The 22474-nt window shown below is 40.1% G+C and overlaps 1 pseudogene; it reads left to right on the top strand.

Moving 5' to 3' along the window:
• The first annotated feature begins 275 nt into the window (after positions 1 to 275).
• LOC131255828 (cellulose synthase-like protein E6) lies at positions 276 to 22054 on the top strand (annotated as a pseudogene).
• The last annotated feature ends 420 nt before the right edge of the window (positions 22055 to 22474 follow it).

Below are 22474 nucleotides of genomic sequence, written 5' to 3'. Positions count from 1 at the left end.
ATGCATATGTGAATGTATATACGTAGCTATAGCACATGCATGTGTATATTACAATTATACACCAGTGAATTGATTGTATTGTTATTTTTATGCATCCATCGTTTCATGAAGTCCATTGAATTTGCTCCCATGTCATGCATGTATGAATACAACTTATTTTAATTTGCATAAAGTGATTTTTGTGTCGAGAGGGTGTGGATGTCACAGACACATGAAAGGTTAAAAGTTATGCACTCAGTAAACTGTTACTAATATTCCAACCCCATTAGACCTGAGAACCCCTCCTTTCTATGCATAGTACATATATGCCCTTACAGAGAGAAAGAGGGAGGGAGAGGGAGAGAGAGGGAGGATGGGAAGAGAAGGGTATGTACCTCTCTTTGAAACTAAGGAAGCAAAGGGTAGTAGGATTGCATATAAGATTTACGCAATTTCGATATTCGTGGGCGTTTGTATGATTTGGGTGTACCGAGCAACTCATGTTCCAAAAGAAGGGCTGAGGTGGGCGTGGGTTTGCATGTTTGGAGCTGAGATTTGGTTTGGAATTTATTGGATTTTCACTCACGTTGGAGGCCTGTCTATCGTTCTACCTTCAAAGAAAGGCTCTCCCACAGGTATGCACCATTCTACCCATTCTCCACCGGCAGTGCAACTTGGTTCAGTCCCTAACAAAATCCAACTGACCTGAAATTTAGATCGGTTCAAAGAGGTTGTGTTGAAGTAGATTTGAAAATCTTCAACAAAACCCTAGGTTGGGTTGGGATTGGGTTGAGGGCTCTGAAATATCCTACAAGTACAACTATGTATCTAAAACACTAGAAAATTGTATTTTCCTGTCGCGAAGAACCTGCGTAGAGGTCTCATGTATCATTCCCAAAGGGTAGACCATGGTGCAGTGATCCAAACCGTTGATCCTATGGTAAATACCCTCTGCAAATTGGGGATGACCTAAATCTCCTCCAGATGACATGGCATCTTGGTTCTTTTTAATCCTAACCGTTCTTTTTAATCCTAGCCGTGGGACACTACAACAAGTGTCTGGATTACAAAATCGCGGGTCCAAATTCTTATCAAAAGGTTTTTAAAGCCCACATGCGTGACGCAAGCACACGGGTGAATACTTTTCATTTGATGGGTCAAGCTTTATAAATCTTCTCGCCCGAATATTAGGCCCGTTGATTCGTCGGTGCGTGACAACCCAAAAAATGGTGGTAAAACGCTTTTTTTGTTCCGACTGTATTCTCGACTGTCTGGATTACATGAGGACTGGAGCATCCAAAACTTCCCCCGAAAGATCTAACCAACGAACGGTGAAAAGCTTAGATCTTGCACATAAAAGCTATATAGACACGTGTGCTAGTGCATTGATCCCATTGTTCTACACGCGCGTGGCTAAACATATGTTGTTTCGTGAGGGTAAAATTGGAAACCAAGATCATTATTCTTGGGATTTTTATTTATTTATTTAATTTTTTTATTCCTGTGTAGCCGGCTTGAGTTTTTCGGATAAGGACGACCCATTTTATTCATCTGGGTATTTATGACCTACTCAAAATATTGGATGAGGACGACCTATTTTATTCATCTGGGCATTTATGACCACACCGCCTTGAGTTTTTCGGATAAGGACGACCTATTCTATTCATCTGGGTATTTATGACCTATTTTATTCATATGGGTATTTATGACCACACCGCCTTGAGTTTTACGGATAAGGACGACCTATTGTATTCATCTGGGTATTTATGACCGGAAACGGATTGACTACCCCCCCGACACCAGCCCCGGAGCTGGTGGTCGGTGCTCTGTGGGCCCCACCATGATGTAGGTGTTTCATTCATTCCTTTCATCCATTTTTAAATATCATTTTATGTCTTTATCCCAAAAATGGGAGGGATATAAATCTCAAGTGGATCACACCACAGGAAAACAATAGTGATTGGATATCCATCATTTAAATCCTCCTAAGGCTCGATGTACTGTTTATTTGACATCCAATCCGTTGATTAGGTCATAAAGATCCAGATAAAGGGAAAAAACAAATATCAACTTGATCCAATACTTTTATGGCCCCCAAAAATTTTTTAACAGTCGAAGTTCATTCAACACTGTTTCATGTAACGTGGTCCACTTGAGACTGGGATATACCTCATTTTTTGTATATTACCATAAATTGATCTAGAAAAATAGATGAACGGAATGGATGAAACATATACATTATGATGGGCCCACAGAGCACCAACCACCAGCTCCGGCCTGGTGTCAGGGGGAGTAGCCAATCCGTTCCATTCATGACCTACTCAAAATATTGGATGACAAATAAACAGTACAGTTGGCTTTTAGAGGTTTTTAATGATGGATATCCAATCTCTAATTTTTGGTCTCACATACTAAAATGATCTAAAAATATAGATGGACGGCATGGATGAAAGACATACGTCACGGTTGGGTCCACAGAGGACGGACCACCAGCCTATGGGCTGGTGGCAAGGGGAGTAGCCAATCCATTTCTCCGGTGACTACCCAGCGCCAAGTGTCATCCCATATAAGGGAAGCGAACGGACTGGTGTACCACACACCACCGACATGACTAGTCTGTTGACGTCATTAAGTTCTGTGGGTCCCATAACGAGGTATGTGTTATATCCAATCCGTCCATCCATTTGATGAGCTTGTCGTAATGCTTGATTCGAAAATTAAGACAGATATAAAGATCAAGTGGGCCACACTGCAAAAATCAGAGGAAGATTTAATGTTTACCATTGAAACCCTTATAGGGCGACAGGTGTTTTGGATCAATATGATATTTGTTTTTCCTCTCAGCCCTTAGTTTGTGTGACCTAAACAGCAGATTTGACAGAAAATAAACGTTGTGGTGGGCCAGTTAGAATCATTATTCTATTGCTATTTATATAGTGTAATCCACTTGAACTTTGGATATGACTCATTTTTAGGCTTATTCTCTCAAAGAATTTTACAAATGTTGTAATGGTGTTATATGGCCACCAAGTTTATTGGGTTTTACCAAGTGGTATGGGTTATATCCAAATCCATGATCCACTTGGCGAGCGATCTCATCCTACAGTGTGAACTGAAAATAAACAAAGATCCAAAGCTCAAGTGGACTATATTGCAAAAAGCACTGAAGGATTGAACGGTCTACCATTGAAACCATTTCAGGTGTCATGTAAATTGTGGACTATATTGCAAAAAGCACTGAAGGATTGAACGGTCTACCATTGAAACCATTTCAGGTGTCATGTAAATTTTGGATCAATATAATTTGTTTTTTTCCTTCTCATCTAGCTTTGTGTGGCCTTATGAATGGATTGGATGGAAAATAAATGTTATACAGGGCCCATGAATGTTTTAATAGTGAGAATCATGGTTCCACTGCTATATGTGGTGTGGTCCACTTGAGCTTTGGATACAACTCAATCTAGGGATCAAGATGTAAAATGATCTTTTCAAATGAACGACAGTGTGGATATAAAAGTATATCATTGGCACGACATCCTACCTACATAGCAAGGTTGGTGGTGTGTGGTACACCAGCCAGTCCGGGAAGCGAATTGGCTGGTTTACCACACACAATCGACCTTGTTGGTGTGTTGAAGTCACCTTGTTTTGTGGGTCTCATCATGCGGCATGTGTTATATCTAAATCATTCTCTCATTTGGCGAGCTGGTTGTAAATGTTGTGCCAAAAAATAAAACAAATTCAAAAGTTATAAGTGGACCACACTACAAAAAGTCCTAGGAGATTGAACATCTATCATTGAAATTCTTTGGGGTTTACATTAAGTTTTAGATCAATATAATATTTGTTTTTCCTATTCATCCAGGCTTATGTAACCCTATGAACATTTTGGATGGAAAATATATGTTATGGTGGGCCTTAGCGAATAGTTTTTTTTTTCCTAACACACGCACGCAAACTGCCACACACTCATATAGTAGTGGGATTTCACCACCTTTGGGTACTCAACCCTTGATCCGGTGTTGAAACTCCCGAGAGTCTACCACCGTAGCAAAAGCAAGGACTAAATAGTTCAACTTTGAGAATCATTATCTCCACAGCTATTTATAGTGTGGTCCTCTTGAGCTTTGGATATGACTCATTTTTGGGCTCATGCTCTAAAATGATCTCCCAGAATGTATGAATAGTGTAGATATAATAAATACATTAACGTAGGCCATGTAACTTTGATCTCATTTGAAACGTTTGTACAACTTGAGCTGTGTGTGGTACACCCGCCAATCCGCTAATCCGGAGGTGTGTGGTAAACCAACTAATCTGCTTCCCCATCAATGAGGCTGCCAATGGATAGAATTCACAATGCAAGCGGTCTCTCCATGTGACTGATACATGTGACAGACCCACCTTTGATGCAGGGCCATTCATGTGGTCTGCCTTTCATATTCACCGTTTTCATGTGTGGCCAACCTTTGATGCGGAAGGTTTACTATGTTGGGCCCACCTTATCCCTATCTTCAGAGTGAACCATCCATCGTGCGTAGCTTACTTTCAATGTGGACCATCCACCTTGCCAAGCTCACCATCAAGCAGGGCCTGCGTTTGATGTGGGCCATCAATCATTTCTAACATTTCATGTGGATCGTCCATCATGCAATGCCCACCTTCAATGTACGTACATCATGCAAGGCTGGACTTTGAAGTGAACCATCCATCATACAGGGCCTGCCCTTGATGGCTCATTCATCATTAGGAGTGAACCTTTGATGTCGACTGTGGATTATGTGAGGCCCACCTTAATCTTGGTCATTCATCATGTGGAACTCAGTATTGATGTTAATTGTCCAACATTTGGGGCCACCTTTAATATCAACCACTCACATAGTGGATTTTCCAGTGTGGCCCCACCTTCAATGTGAATTGTCATCATATGAGGCTACCTTTGATATGGACTGCCCATCACGTGCGGCCCACCTTGATATTGGTTGTCATCATTCGGAGCTCACCTTGGATCCTCACTTTAAGGGATAGGATCACGAGTCACTTCCATATAAGGAACCTAATGGTCTACATTTCACTTGAATCTTTAATTGCCCATGTTTTAAATAATTTTATCCAGGGAGAATGAGGCCATACAAGTTCACTTCTTACAGCCGTCCGATCACAACCGTGATTCTTGTGGTCGAACGGCTCTAAGTGGCTTTCCACGTAAATCGTAAAAGATTCAATTCGATCCTCTTCTCTCTCTCTCTGTCCATTTTTTAATTTATTTTTAATGGTGCAGATATGAAGATGAGTTGCCAGGGGTGGACATTTTCGTGTGCACTGCGGACCCCACAATAGAACCACCCACGCTAGTAATCAACACCGTTCTTTCAGTCATGGCCTATGATTACCCACCGGAGAAACTGAGCATCTACCTCTCCGATGATGGTGGGTCAGATCTAACATTCTACGCTCTACTGGAGGCCTCCCACTTCGCAAAGCATTGGATCCCATTTTGCAAGAAATTCAAGGTGGACCCAAGATCACCGGCTGTCTATTTTAGCACAACATCTGAGCCACATGATCCTGAGAACGCCAATCAATGGCTGTCCAACAAGGTAAAATATCTTCTACATTGTTTATTAACTGCAAACGTGGGTCAATTGAGACCGTCCAAATTCTACGTACCATTGTGTGGATGGAGTATAGCCCATTAATCAGACCATCCATGTAGCTTTGTGACTGTGGTACGCTTTTTGGATGGAGAAATGATCACATATATAAAGCGGCTGGCTATATACGAACTTCTCACTTACATTCATTCCCCAACATGTCACATGGATCATGCATTTGCAAAAGGTGACCCAACGTCACCAGGCTAGAATCGTCCGGTTCTTGACTTTTGTTTCATGGTAGCTAATGCATGTGTAATTGACTATATGGCCAGTCTTGGAGTTAATTGAACAAGTAGCACCTAATGTTTTGATTCAAGCAAAATTGTATTAAGGCAAACTCATAGATGCTATTTATTTTATTCCTTATTTGTCAAATACTAAAAATTGTGAGGTGAGAGTTGATATAAATCATGGCATGTATAAATTATCATACATGATATATGTTGGGTATTTGAAAATTGGTGGTGGCATATGTATATGAGTGGAGTGCTTGAATGTGTGTGGCCGCACAAGCAAAACATTGCGTACATGTGCAACATATTTAGGAAATATTTGGTTTTTCATATACACTTACTAGGAGCAATTTGTTGTACTTTCTTTTTAAGGGAGTTATTTGGTACTCTATTTAAATATAGAAGTGGTACAAATAGCATATATTTATTCAAATTAAAATGATTAAATTATGTAAAGTAGATGATGGAATAAGCAAATCATATATATATATGTACTAATAACAAAGATCATAAATTGAAAATTTAAATCTGTACCTAGGTGACAAGACATTTTCGATGCCATGATGCCATTAAGAAAAGCATCTTTTGCACCTTAAATTCTTCTAAAAACATTTCAATAAGAGTAGGGTTTTTCGTCATATGGTATGGAGATTTCAGATAGAAGATAAAAAAGCTTCTTCTCTGTTCGTTCACTTATATATATATATATATATATATATATATATATATATATATATATATATATATATATATATATATATATATATTTTAAAATCCGTTTGAGTAATCTTGTATATGGAAAATGGTTCAAGCGTCTCATTTCAAATCTATCTATGATGATCGCAATTGTAGTAGAGCCATCAGATCGTCCAATCTGAATAATCCAACAATCAACTCAAAATCGATGATCATGTGTGGGCTATCTAATATAAGTATTACAAATTATGAAATAAAAATTTCCTAAGTTACAATTAAAAAAAAAAAGACTAGTTTAATTATTGTGGGCTCTAATTCTTGGACACTTGGTGTACATGATAAAACCCTTGAATTAGTTTTCATTTTCAACCAGCCAATATGTCTTAACTGGCAGACTGAGTAGAGATAGCTTGTTTCAACACTTGAGGCCTCCGTATCGATAGATGGATTACCATATAAACGTAATAATTTTTCATGATACATCTAACTTGGATGATTATTTTGAATTAATTCAATGCCATGTATGCAATTTCTCAGTAATTTGGAACTGCCTATGAATTATCCGTCACACTCAGCCAAAAGTGCTAATGTATTTCTCTATGCAAAGACAAGCGATGGTTGCCCATGATTATGCATTTTTGGACACATTGTCCTAATTTTCCAATCTAGAAGATTTTTGGGGCATTCCCTTTTCCGCCAATGGCACCCTCAAAAAGATACTTTTGGATCTATATATATATATATATATATATATATATATATATTACATTTGCTGATGAGCATGAAACTCTAATTCATCTCAAAACTATGCTTTATAAAAATTACAAATTATGTTTGTTTGTTTTTTCATAGAACTTGTATGAAGAAATGGCGAATCGGATTGACACCGCAGTTAAGTTGGGACATATACCCAGCGAAATCCGAGCGGAGCACAAAGGTTTTGCAGACTGGCATTCAACTGTCAATTCGGGCAACCATCATACCATTCTTCAGGTAAATCTTCATTACAATCTCTTAAAATAGAGAAAATGTCATTGCCTTCAGTGTAAGCTTGAAACAAAGATCATTAGATCAGGTGCTTTTGCAAGAAGTAAAGATGCAACTATTCCTTCCTGCCAATATGTTTCATATCTAGAATATCCAGTCCATGCAAAAGATGGGCCTAACCATGATGGTCACTTAGTACGAAAATCAGGCCGATCCACTGATTTGGTGGGCCACATCATTGCTCTGAGTGATACAACCCATTCGTTTTGATGCTGTGTTCCACTAGATAAGTGGATTGGCATAATTTTAACATCACCTGATCATCATGGTCTAGCCAACCTTCTCCATAGATTGGATTGGATATTTTACGTGTGACATGTTGGTGGCGGCATGTAATCGTTTCTCCTCTTAACAAGTGAAGTGGTATTTATACCTCCCTATGTTCGATAGATGCATAGATCTTGTATTTTTTTGGTAACCAATAGCAAAAGAAAGGGTGTGTTTATCAAATATTTTTTGATCAACTAAGTGAATTATTAATTCTTTAAGGAGAATACTGTGACAAATATTATGGAGATTTTGTGACATTTTTGCATAAATCATTGAACAATAAAATCATCACAAGATATTTTTAAAACTTCTCGTTACTTAAATATGAAAAGGTCATGATTTTAGTAAAATAATATAATAAAATGTTTAAATAAATCCATTTTAACCCCAAATTCAAAATTTTAAAGTTATTTTATAGATTTATTATAAATATATTTTAGGATATTATTTTTAATGAGTTTTTCTATATATTATCGGAAAAAACAATTAAAATCTGAAAATCTCTTGAGAAATTCCATATTGAGGAATTGAAAAGAAGAGATTTGTCACTATAAAGAAATAATAATTTAATTATTTACCATTGTATGATAGATAATACACAAGCATTTAGAAATGATAAGGTCTCACGTAGAATTGATTGTACCATATCATTTCATCTAACAGATAACTTCTAACCATTTGTGTGTATGTGTGATGCCAAATCCATCCAATAGGTTGGCTCCACTATGATAATTGCTTTATCTAAACATTGTGCTCACTTATATTTTTCTATTCATCAATGGCTAAACATTATTCTCACTTGATTAGTAGATGGGTTGCTTCTACTTATTGAGTAGACTGCACTTATATTTTTCTATTTATCAACGGTTAAATATTGTTCTCACTTGATTAGTAGATGAGTTGATTATTGCACCTGGTGATCCTAGTGTTGGGGCCAACCTATTGGAAGGGTTGGATGTCATATTTATTGATTAGGTTAAAAGTTATATCCACTATGAGGGCCATAACTGGAGGTCCAGATGGTTAGACTTGAGATATTCTCTTTAAAAATTATTAGAAATTGCACATATAATTAAAATAAATTAAGTAAATTATGCCTTCAATTTAAATATATCATCACCATCGCCTATGTCTTATTTTAACTAATTGAGACAAATACAAGAACATTATAGCCAAACTTTTACTCAAGCATGGGACTGATAATTTTTACTTTTAATGTAACTTATTTGATTATCCGACCAAAAGATTAGTGGACCACTTCTGTTATTTCTATATTGCGGAATTAATTAATTGCCTATGTATCAATAATGGAGATTCAACATAATACTAAAAAAGACATACCTAATTAAGAAGACATTCCCGATACTGCGTCGTAACGGAGGGATGCTAGATCTCCCATATCACACCTATAGGAGAACCTTCAATGAAATTAGAATTTTCTCTCATATGTTAGTGAAGGAACCAAGACATCTATTTATAGAAAAAAAGGCTAGAAAAGCTTGCCCAGTGCACTTCTCCTTCAGGTCTCTATGCCATGGATTTTCATATTTGACTTAATAACCGTGTATGAAGGCATCCCATTTTAAACCTATTAGCAATGATCACAATCATAGTGGAGCCCAATGAATTACTCAATCTGAATATATAGTCCAACGACTAGATCGAAACCGATAATTACATGTGGCCTACCTAATAAAAGTCTTATGGCTCTTGGATGGTTACTATAAATAAGAGTTTTGGACAGTTCAACCCATTTAATTTTGATGGTTTAATTTGAGCCATGCATAAAACATCCAACTGCCTGAGTATCAAGAAATATACTCTGCCTGGGTATCAACTAACTTATCTTTTTAAAGGAAAATGATACAGTGCCCATATAATACTGTAAGTTATACTGATATAGTATGAGATTTCAGCAACAACGTATGAATCCTGTGATGGCCATGATAAACAGTCCAGATGGATTAATCGGAGGGTTAAAGTGGCCCCATCTAACTAAGGAGAACTACAACTTATAGTACTACCCAGACTTATTTCAATTGCATACAAAAGCAGTTATATTAGTCCATTAACTTTCACAGGTCGAGAAGGATCGGTCACATTAGAAGTAACAAATTACACCTCACTCAGTGTTACCCAGATAACATTATTTTATTATCTGTTTTGTGGGAGCGGATTAAGTAACACTAAGGTCAGAGTACTACCTCAATAACCCTGACGTGTCATTATTTCACTGGCATACAAAGCAGTCGAAGTGGTCCATTAAATTTCACAGGTCAAGGATCGGCCACATTGGAGGTAACACCTTACAACTTAGTTGGTAATACCCAGATAACACCGAATCCACTCTCAGATATTTGAAGGTGCATGGACAAGTGGGCTCACAACATAAATTGACTTATGTCTTGTATCGCCTGGCCCAGTAATTTAATGGCTCCATGGACTTTGCCTACAAGACACCGCTTTCTGCCTCAATAATCAGCCACCTGATGTAGAGCGGGTCGTGGACAGTTACATGGCCAAGATGGATCAGAAAAGGCCCGGTCGACGACAGAAGTGATCCAGACCATTGAACCATAAAATATGCATATCTCGCAAACCGGAATGAGTTAATCGACGTACCATATATGATTTTGGGGTAGAACGAGCTAATTTAGCCAACCAACCTAGCTATGCCAGGTTGCCCATGCCGAAATTTGCGAGATTCCATCCTATTGACGGTGAAATTCCATGTTTAGTTTCGTTTTTACTATAAATAGTAAGTTTTAGTTTGATTATAACTCTTCATTCGTTGGGTTTTAAGAGTTGTGTCCAACATGAATAGTGCTTAGAATAATTAGGAGAATAACGTGGTTAAGCCACATACAAAACCTACTATAAAAAGTAAATTTACTATTCATAGTAAGTTGCGAATTTATAGGAGTTTTAATTTTAGTTTGCTTCTGATTTCTTTCTTATTGCTTGGTACCCCTATTTAAAGGGTTGTGAACTCGTTTTTATTCATCAATTAATCAATTTCGAATTTATTAGAATTTATTTCTATTTTCTTGCTTTCTTTCCTCATGGATTCGAGAAGTCTCTGTGAGGAGTCCAGAGAAGCTCCGTGGATTCGGAGTAGTTATCCTTGAGGAAGACGGTGATCGTCCTCATCACGTTCATCCCTGCGTCAAATGGTATCAAAGCGAGGATTTTCCTTGGGCCGATGGCAAATAGCAAAGGTATGAATCAAAATCCTGTGGACGGTGATATAGGGATTCGTTATCTTTCGGAAAGAATGAAAGCTTTCCACCGGGAGAGTCAGTTGACCATGCAAGGGCTGCGGGCAACTCTCGACCGTCTTGCGGATGCGCTACTTCCGCCCTGAGCCCTAGGCGGTGCTCCACCACCCATGGTTGCTGTACGACACAACCCGGATTTTCGTAGAGCACTACCAGTGGCAAACCGTAGGGCTACACCAGATGATTCAAGTTCTAGCGACGAGGACCTTAATGAGGGTTTTGCTCGAAGACCAATCCATGGAGGTGATCATCTAGATCGTGCTGAAAGAGACTATCGAGGTAAGGCTGAACTTCCTAGTTTTAACGGTTTATTACGTATAAAAGATTCTCTCGATTGTCTAGCCGAAGTAGAGAGATATTTTGATTACATGGACGTGCCAGATCATAAAAGGGTAAAATTGGTAGCGTTTAAATTAAAATCTGGTGCTTCTGCATGGTGGAAACAATTACAATTCTCACGAGCCCGCTAGAACAAGGTGCCCATCTCATCATGGCCACGGATGAGACGTCTTCTTCGATCATGATTTCTCCCCAGTGATTATGAGCAGATATTATTCCAGCAATATCAAAATTGCAGACAGAGAAATCGAACTGTCACAGATTACACTGAAGAATTTCAATGGTTGGCTACACGAAACGATCTGTCAGAATCTGAGTCATAGAAAGTGGCACGATTTATAGGTGGGTTGCGACCGATAATTCAGGATCGAGTTCAGATGTACCCAGTCGGGACCGTGGATGAAGCAGTTCAATTGGCGGGTAGGACAGAAACACAACTTGCAAGAGCTCCTGCTCGTCCATATCCATCAAATCGACCCCCCATGACGGGTCCCACGTAGGATCCAGTGCTGCCATGAGGAAAAGATTCAGTACCTCAACTTCCTACAACCGCAAATCATGATACGGGGAGCGGCTCATCCAGACCTCAACGTGCAGCACCCACAATAGCAGGTCCGAGTAGGATTTCAAATCCTTATACTCGGTCAAGGTCGAACAATTGTTACCGCTGTGGCTAAGCAGGCCACTTATCAAACACTTGTCCTCAACGTCCCGCAGTGCACTTGACTATAAATGAAGGGGTACTGAAGATGAGGTCGCAGAAGAAGACCACCGCTTTGATGAACATGAACAAACCACTGAAGAAATAGCAGGTGGCGATGAAGTGACGGACGAGGATCTTGGTGAATTTTTAGTTGTGAGGCGATTACTGTATGCCCCACTAAAGGAATTACATCCACAGCGACACAATATATTTCGTACTCGGTGCACCGTCAACGAAAAAGTCTTTGATGTGATCATAGATAGTGGTAGTAGCGAAAACATCATCTCGAGAGTAATGGTGGATAAGTTGCGGCTACCAACAATGAAACATCCTTCCGTATACTCAATTGGTTGGATAAAAAAGGTGAATGAGACCAAGGTAACTCAACAATGCACTATCTCGTTTTCAATTGGTAAAAATTATAAGGATCAAATACTTTGTGACGTGGTCGATATAGAAGCTTGTCATATGTTACTCGGTCGACCTTGGCAGTTGGACCGTGATGCGACCCATCGGGGACGAGATAATGTTTACATATTCATCAAGGATAGTCAAAAAATAATCCTTGCCCCTATGGCACCAGAGAACCACCCTAAAGCTTCTAAAGTGGAGGAAAGTTCTCTCTTACGCCGTAGTAGTAAAGGGCGAGGAAGAGGAATCCTCAAACATCCCTCCAAGTTTAAGACTGTTGCTAAACGAATTCAAAGAAGTCTGGCCTGAGGATTTACCTGATGGATTGCCTCCCATGAGGGACATCCAACATCACATAGACCTCGTCCCTGGGGCTAGCCTGCCCAATCGCCCTCATTATCGGATGAGTCTGAAGGAGTGTGAGATACTTCAGGGGCAAGTGGAGGAATTGATCCGTAAGAGTCTCTTGAGAGAGAGCATGAGCCTATGTGCCGTACCAGCATTATTAACTCCAAAAAAATATGGAAGCTGGCGCATGTGTGTCGACAGCCGATCAATCAACAAAATTACCATCAAATATCGGTTTCCAATACCACAGTTGGACGACATGCTCGATATGTTAGAAGGGGCCAAGGTGTTCTCTAAACTAGATCTAAGGAGTGGGTACCATCAGATTTGTATTCGATCTGATGATGAGTGGAAAATGACATTCAAGACCAAGGAAGGGTTGTATGAGTGGCTGGTCATGCCCTTCGGCCTATCGAACGCACCAAGTACTTTTATGCGTTTAATGAATCAAGTTCTAAAACAGTTCATTGGCCAATTTGTGGTAGTATATTTTGATGACATATTGATATATAGCCAGGATGAGGCAGAGCACAGGAAACATCTCAGGCAGGTGCTACAGGTCCTATAACTTAACAAGTTGTACCTCAACTTGAAGAAGTGCAGTTTTTTAACTGACAGCCTATTGTTTCTAGGATTTGTTATAACATCCACAGGCATTCGTGTGGACGATGAAAAGGTGCGAGCTATTAGGGAATGGCCGATCCCGACAAACATTCATGAGGTGAGGAGTTTTCACGGGTTGACGACTTTCTATCGTCGATTTGTGCGAGATTTTAGCACCATAGTCGCGCCTATAACAGATTGCATGAAAAAAGGACCTTTCCAGTGGACCGATAAAGCTGATAAGAGTTTTCATGAGATCAAGTATCGTTTGTCTACAACACCGGTCTTGGTGCTTCCTAATTTCGACAAATTGTTTGAGGTTGAGTGTGACGCTTCATACGTCGGAATTGGAGGAGTACTATCACAGGAAGGCAGGCCGGTAGCTTTCTACAGCGAGAAGCTCAGCGAAGCCCAAAAGAAGTGGTCGACTTATGAACTTGAGTTGTACGCAGTTGTTCAGGCGTTGCGACATTGGTGGCATTATCTGATTCAAAGAGAATTTGTTTTGTACACTGACCATCAAGCATTAAAGTTTATTAATAGTCAGACTAACGTGAATCGTGTGCATGCTAGATGGGTTGCGTTTTTACAGGAATTCACGTTCGTTCTGAAGCACAAGTCAGGGCAGCAGAACAAGGTGGCTGATGCACTTAGCCGTCATGCATCACTACTAGTTACAATGAGCAACGAGGTAGTCGGATTCGACTGTCTCAAGGAGCTGTATGTCGAGGATGAGGACTTCAAAGATTCTTAGATGAAGTGTCAAGAGGGTCACCCAAGTGACCTTCATATACAGGATGATTTTCTCTTCAAAGGGAATCGATTGTGCATTCCTCAAAGTTCTCTAAGGGAGCAGATTATTCAGGAGCTACATGGAGGTGGCCTTGGTGGACACCTGGGGTGAGACAAGACACGAGCTCTTGTGGAAGAGTGGTATTACTGGCCGCAGTTAGTACGCGATGTGGGAAAAGCCGTACAACGTTGTCATGTTTGTCAGACCTCCAAGGGGCAATCTCAGAATACGGGCCTCTACACCTCGCTACCTGTGCCTGACGGTCCTTGGGAGGATTTATCAATGGACTTCGTGCTTGGTCTCCCACGAACACAACGCGGTATGGATTCGGTGTTCGTGGTGGTAGATCATTTCTTAAAGATGGCGCGCTTTATCCTATGCAAGAAAACCCTCGATGCAACACACGTGGTGAATTTATTTTTCAGAGAGGTCGTTCGGCTACACGGGGTCCCCAAGACCATTACTTCTGATCGTGACACAAAGTTCATTAGCCACTTTTGGCGGACTTTATGGAATCGATTCGATACACGACTTCAATTTAGCAGTGCTTACCACCCACAGACTGATGGGCAGACCGAAGTTGTGAATCGCACATTAGGAAACCTCCTTCGCTGTATTTCAGGAGAAAAATCGAAGCAGTGAGACTTGTCCTTGTCCCAAGCAGAGTTTGCATTCAACAACATGGTGAACCGCTCGACAGAGAGATCACCGTTCCAGATTATCTACGGACGAGTGCCTCGCCACACACTTAACTTGGTCCCTCTACCCAAGCACTCAGGCACGAGCATTGCAGCAGAACATATGGCAGACAAGATCATGGGCATCCATGCAGAAGTGCAGACCAAGCTACATGCCTCGAACGAGAAGTATAAGGAACAAGCGGACAAGCATCGGCGACAAAAAGTGTTCGAGGTGGGTGACCGCGTTATGGTCCATCTGTGTAAAGAAAGATTTCCGACCGGGACGTACAACAAGTTGAAAAATAAGAAGATTGGACCCATCCCAATCATCCAAAAGATCAATGACAACGCTTATATTGTTGATCTTCCAGATGACATGGCAATCTCACAGACTTTCAATGTCGCGGACCTGACCGAGTATCATGAACCAGAGCATGACGAGAACTCGAGGACGAGTTCTTTTGAAGTGGAGGAGACTGATGTAGAGCGGGTCGCGGACAGTTACATGGCCAAGATGGATCAGAAAATGCCCGGTCGACGACAGAAGTGATCCAAACCATCGAACCATAAAATAGGCATATCTCGCAAACCGGAATGAGTTAATCGACGTACCATATATAATTTTGGGGTAGAACGAGCTAATTTAGCTAACCAACCTGGCTATGCAGGTTGCCCATGCCGAAATTTGTGAGATTCCATCCTATTGACGGTGAAATTTCATGTTTAGTTCCGTTTTTACTATAAATAGTAAGTTTTAGTTTGATTATAACTCTTCATTCGTTGGGTTTTAAGAGTTGTGTCCAACATGAAAAGTGCTTAGAATAATTAGGAGAATAACGTGGTTAAGCCACATACGAAACTTACTATAAAAAGTAAATTTACTATTTATAGTAAGTTGTGAATTTATAGGAGTTTTAATTTTAGTTTGCTTCTGATTTCTTTCTTATTGCTTGGTACCCCTATTTAAAGGGTTGTGAACTCGTTTTTATTCATCAATTAATCAATTTCCAATTTATTAGAATTTATTTCTATTTTCTTACTTTCTTTCCTCGTGGATTCGAGAAGTCTCTGTGAGGAGTCCAGAGAAGCTCCGTGGATTCGGAGTAGTTATCCTTGAGGAAGACGGTGATCGTCCTCATCACGTTCATCCCTGCGTCACCACCGAAAGTCCTCTTCAGAAGCGTCCACTGCTTTGGATTCTTGCAATTATTACTACCCAGTTGGACACGGATTGGGAGATATCACCACCAGTGGTCGTGGTCGTGTGTAGATGTGTCAGGCGCTATGGGCCCAACGTGATGTATGCCATGCCGTCCATCCATTTCCCCACCTTAAATGAGTATGAGCCCAAAAATGAATGAGATGTGAAAACAATGGTAATTTAATGCCCACCATTAAAAACTTGTTAGAGCTACAAAAGTTCTGAATCACACTGATATTTGTGTTTTACTTTATCCAAGTTGGAGTGGTGATTTGGAGCGGGTCACATACACTTTCATTCCCAAGATGGACCAGAAAAGGCCTGTTCAGAGGTTAAGACCGTCAGAACCTTAAAACAGGCATATTTCACAAATTGGAACGAGTTATTCAGCGTACCATATATAATTTTGGGGTAGGACGAGCTACTTTATCTAATAGCCGGGTTGCCCATGCTGAATTTGCGAGATTCCATCATATCGACGGTTGAATTCTATATTTAGTTCCGTTTTTACTATAAATAGTAAATTTTAGTTTGATTATAACTCTTCATCTGTTGGGCTTTAGGAGCTATCTCCAACATGAAAAATGCTTAGAATAATTAGGAGAATAATGTGGTTAAGCCACATAAGACACAAGTAAATTTACTATTTACAGTAAGTTATGAATTTTAGAGAGTTTTAGTTATAGTTTGCTTCTAATTTTCTCTCATTGCTTGGAATCCCTGTTTAAAGGGTTGTGAACTCATTTATCTAATCAATCAATCAATCAAAATTTGAATTTGTTAGAATTTATTTCCATTTTATTGCTTGATCCATGCATAAAACATCCAACAGGCTGAGTATCAAGAAGTATGCTCTGGCTGAGTATCAACTAACTTCTCTTTTTAAAGGAAAATGATACAGTGCCCGTACGTAGAGAACGATAAGTCATACTGTTTTAGTGTGTGTTTTCAGCAACAACCTATGGATCCTGTGATGGTCGTGATAAACAGTCCACATGGACTAACTGAGAACTACAACTTATAGTACTACCCAGAGCACGATAATGCTTCTCATTCTTCATTGTGGATGAAATATAGCCTAAAATAAAACGAAGCAAACGAACCTAACCATCTGTTTTTGCGCATTGGATGGTCTGGATGGACGTACATATGCATCATATTATCAGTGGATGAGTCACCACCAAACCACCACCTAATTGTTTATTGATCTTTCCAATTAAAAATCCAGATTTTAATTGATGGGAGGGACCCGAATGCTGTGGATATCGAAGGATCGGCATTGCCAACACTCGTGTACATGGCACGTGAGAAGAGACCTCAACATCCCCACAACTTCAAAGCTGGTGCTTTGAATGCATTGGTAATCTTTACATGTTTTTATTTCGAAACACATGAAGATCACTAGGGTGGAAACAGGCCGGGTCAAGGACCCGGTAAGTCAGATCCGATTAATAGTTGGTCCAAAAAGCAGTCCTGGGTCAACCCATTTAGTAATTGGGCCTTTAGTACAAGCCCAAGCTCATTAGAAAAACAGTAAATGGGCCTTTTCTCTGGCGTGGGTTAGAATGAATAAAAAAATATTGCAAAACCAGGGCCCGGGTATCATCCACTAATCAATTGGGTTTTATGGGCCCATATAGAGCCCACTGACCCATTTACAAGCCCAAGCTCAAAGACTAATGGACTAGGCCCAAGCTACCGTCCTACCTAAGCCCGTTGCCACCTATTGTGCAGATAGACATTAGGCATCTTGGGCATACATGCATGCGAGTTTTGCCGAATCTCCAGACAATTGTACTCGGCTGGACGGCCTGCATCCTATTCAGGACAATAGATCCATGCATGAGGTGGGTCCACCTTGTAGATTGCATGGCCTAGAGACCAATCTGGTTCATTCATCAAGCAGGCCAAACACGCTCGTCAATGTATCATGGGCAACAATTTCTTAAACCACTCATGGTTATTTTACATAGTTGGCCTACCTGATGAATTGATCAACCTAATTTTATTGAAGGCCGTCTATGCTGTGGGGCCCACTTGAACAAACATTCATGTGTGTATGCAAATGAATGCGAACCTCACGTACATATGAGCGTTGCCACAATCCTCACCTTTATATATTGACTTAGTGGTAATGATCGAAATTGCAGATACGGGTATCGTCGGTCATAAGCAATGGGCCAATCATCCTGACCGTAGACTGCGACATGTACTCAAACAATGCAGAATCGGTGAGAGATGTATTGTGTTTTTTCATGGATGAGGAAAACGGTCATGAAATTGCCTACGTACAATTCCCTCAGAGCTTCGACAATCTCTCTAAGAATGATATTTATGCTCATTCCTTCAAGGTAGTTAAAGGGGTAAGTATCAATGACTGCCGATTAAAGTTCTATGGTGGGCCACCATGTAGATGTTCCACGGCCAAAATCAAAGTGATCAGACATTCTCAGCCATCCAGTTGTTCAATGTAGAGCATCGAATAAACCATCCATTTTGTGGACCAATTATCCGATGATTACCATAGTCTGATCATGTTGCATTTGGGCAACGGCCCACCAAATCAATGGTCATGACTAATCAAAACGATGGATCTTTCAATGTGCTTGGTAACGTAGGTGGAATTTCACGGTATGGACGCTTATGGAGGGCCACTCTACATGGGGACTGGATGCTTTTTTAGGAGGGAGAGTCTATGTGGGAAGAAGTATGGTGAGGACTACAAGGAGGAATGGAAAAAATGAATGGAAGGGCGAGCAAAGGGAAGTGCTATGGAGTTGGAGGACAGAGCCAAAGGTCTTGCAAGTTGCACTTGTGAAGTGAATACTCACTGGGGAAAAGAATTCACTTCACTGGGGAAAAGAGGTCTCTCTCTCTCTCTCTCTCTCTCTCTCTCTCTCTCTCTCTCTCACTCACTCACTCACTCATATGAACTTTCATGTACCTGAAATATGCAGATGGGTTTGAAGTATGGGTGTCCAGTGGAGAATGTGATAACCGGCTTGGCAATTCAATGTAGGGGGTGGAAATCTATATATCTCAACCCAACTAGGAAAGCATTCTTGGGTGTTGCACCTACAACTTTGTTAGAAACATTGGTTCAACATAAGAGATGGACAGAAGGACACCTTCAAATATTCCTCACCAAGCATTGTCCATTCATACAAGGACATGGCAAGATAAATATTAGACATCAAATGAGCTATGCTATTTTCAATGCATGGGCACTCAATGCCTTCCCAACACTATGTTATGTTGTGGTCCCATCCCTTGCCCTTCTCAACGGCATTTCCTTGTTCCCAAGGGTATGGCGCTCTCTCTCTCTCTCTCTCTCTCTCTCTCTCTCTCTCTCTCAATTGATCAAACATTTAAAACTCCATATATTTCAAAACATAGGTAAAAGAAAACTTTTTTTTTTTTGCGTAAAAATAATTAAACATATTCTTTCAGCAAAACAGGATATATTAGGAAAAAAAAACAAAAAAACTTGGGCATTTGGATCTTAAGTTACTTAAGATAAGCTACTTATGCCATAAATAGCTTATCTTGGTTTCTACTTAAGCAGTCCATATGTATGTTTGGTAACAAACTTAATTATCAATCAAAAAGTAGAAAAGCATGTTTGGTTTCCCATTTCATAAGCAATTATCTCTCAAGTTTTGTTTGGTCTTCTCATCTTCACCATCCATCATATGGGGCCAACCTTTAATGTGAACCATTCATTGTATGGGCCCCACCTTTGATGTGGGCCATTCGTCACACGGGCCCACCTTGAATGTGGGCCATGGATTATTATGGCCCAAACTTTAATGTGCATCATTCATTATGTAGGGCCCATCTTTGATGTTGGTCATCCATCAAGTAGGGCCCACCATCAATGTTATAGTCCATAATGTGTGGCCCACCTTCAATATCCACCGCTCATCATGTGGAGACCACCATTAATGTGGATTGTCCCTCATGCTGGCCCCACCTCTGTTATGGGTTGTCCATCATGTAGGGCCTGCCTTGGATATGGGCCACTCATTATTAGGACCGACCTTTGATGTAGACCGTTCATCATGTGGGGCCCAACTTGATGTGGGTTGTCTTTCATGTAGGGTCCACCTGGGATATGAGCCACTCATCATTAGGGCCGACCTTTGATGTGGGCTGTCCATTATGTGGGGCACACCATTATTAATTTCCAATCATGTTGAGCCCACCTTTGATGTGGACCGTCCCTTATGTAGGCCCCATCTTTGAAGTGGGTCATCCATCATACTGCCTTGGTATGCATGTGGGCTTTTTATCATTATAAGCTAACCTTTGACGTGGACCATCCATATGTGGGGCCCACATTAATATGGGGTCATCCACCATGTGGGGCCCACCTTTTAGGTGGATTGTCTACCATGTGAGCCCCACCTTCAATGTGGACAGTCCACCACATGTGTTTCCTTTGATATGGACGGCAAGACGAGCCTCCTTTGACATGTACCATGAGAGTGACAAGTAGAAAAGTCATAAGTTAAAAAGCTAAAAATAAAAAAATAATAAAAAAATTGTTACTTTTACATATACTTACCAAACTAATTTTAGTTAAAAAAGTAACTTAATTACTTAACATAAGTTAAAATTTAACTTATTTGGTGGTATCCAAATGGGCCCTTATAGATTTAAAAAAATAGAAATTGGTGGTCACACCCATTCATATAATTGAGTAGAAAGTGAAAATTTTTAGTAGAGACGATTTTAATTTATAAAAGAAATACACTTGTAAAAGGAAATTTTGGGAGATACAAAGAACATCATTCGATTTTCAATATACATTATAGATTATGCATACAGTGATTTTAATTTTTAACTGAAATTTTTTATTTTAAACTTATTCATATATAATACAGCCGTTTTTGTTCTGTCTTTTGAGTCCAAACCATATTAAACACTTCTCATTTTCTGAAGTTTTAGCATCTCTCTCTTCCGGCGAGGAACATTTTTCCCATACACACATGCATATACAGGAAATGTTACTTGAAAGTAAGAACATACTTTCGTGGTATAATCAATATGGGCTGTAGCTCTTCATATTGTCTGGAATATACTTTCGTGGTATGATCCAAGTCTTCAAGTGAAAATTTTTACGTCCCTTCAGATCTCAAGCCCATGGTTCGTACCCTTTGCGTATGTGACCATCTCAAAGCACGCATACAGCCTAGGCGAGGGGCTATGTTTGGGAGAGACGGTTGAGTCATGGTGGAACCTACAGCGGATATGGCTCTACAAAAGGACTGCGTCGTATTTCTTCGCCACCATCGATGTGGCACTCCAGTTATCAGGGCTTGCCAAGTCAGCATTCGTGATCACGGCCAAGGCAACGGATGAGGAGGTGGCGAAGAGCTATGAACAGGAGATCATGGAGTTTGGGTCCACTTCTCCCATGTTCACCATCCTAGCAACGCTGGCGATGTTGAACCTCTTCTGTCTAATTGGTGCAATCAAGAGGGTAGCCATGGGTGATGAAATCGGAGATGTGGAGGCATTAGTGTTGCAGTTTGTTCTATGTGGGGTGTTGGTCATCATCAACTGGCCCATCTATCAAGGGCTCTTCTTGCGCAAGGACATGGGCCGCCTGCCCACCTCAGTTGCATTTACATCTATTGGTTTAGCTGTGCTGATTTGTCTACTATTGGTTTAGCTGTGCTGACTTGTCTAATACCCATGTATTAGAGCATGGGTCAAATATATAACATTCAGGATTATTTTGATGCAGACAGCATGAGTTACGTATATAACATTCAGCAATGTTTTTATGCAGACACCAAAGCCATGGCTTTGATGTCGGGTGCCCTGTATTCAAATATCTCATCTTTGTGTAGTGCATTCACATGGTAATAGATTTTCAATTATCAGAAGTGCAGCTCATGCTCCAGCAATCCAGGCCATTGGCATATCGAGTCTATGCCCCAGGAATATCCTGAGGAAGATGATCGGACTGTTTATTTAGAAACTAAAAATAAAAATTTGTATGGTGACTTTTGATTTAGATCCCATAAGGTAACTGTATGATTTTTTCTGTAGTAAAAGAGCACTTGACTTGTCAGAAACAAAAATAAATAAAAACATAGTCCTAATATAGGGAACCCAAAGACCATATTCTTCTTCAATTTGGGTTTTGCTCAAGTCAGTTATTAGGCTTAGAAATTAAAAAAATAAAATAAAGCTGACTTGTGATTCTGGTAGGCCACAACAAAGGA

The sequence above is a fragment of the Magnolia sinica genome, chromosome 9 (assembly GCF_029962835.1).
Source record: "Magnolia sinica isolate HGM2019 chromosome 9, MsV1, whole genome shotgun sequence".
In the NCBI taxonomy this organism is placed as follows: Eukaryota; Viridiplantae; Streptophyta; class Magnoliopsida; order Magnoliales; family Magnoliaceae; genus Magnolia; species Magnolia sinica.
Note: the sequence above shows the minus strand (reverse complement) of the source record. Positions and strands in the feature narration are given on the sequence as shown.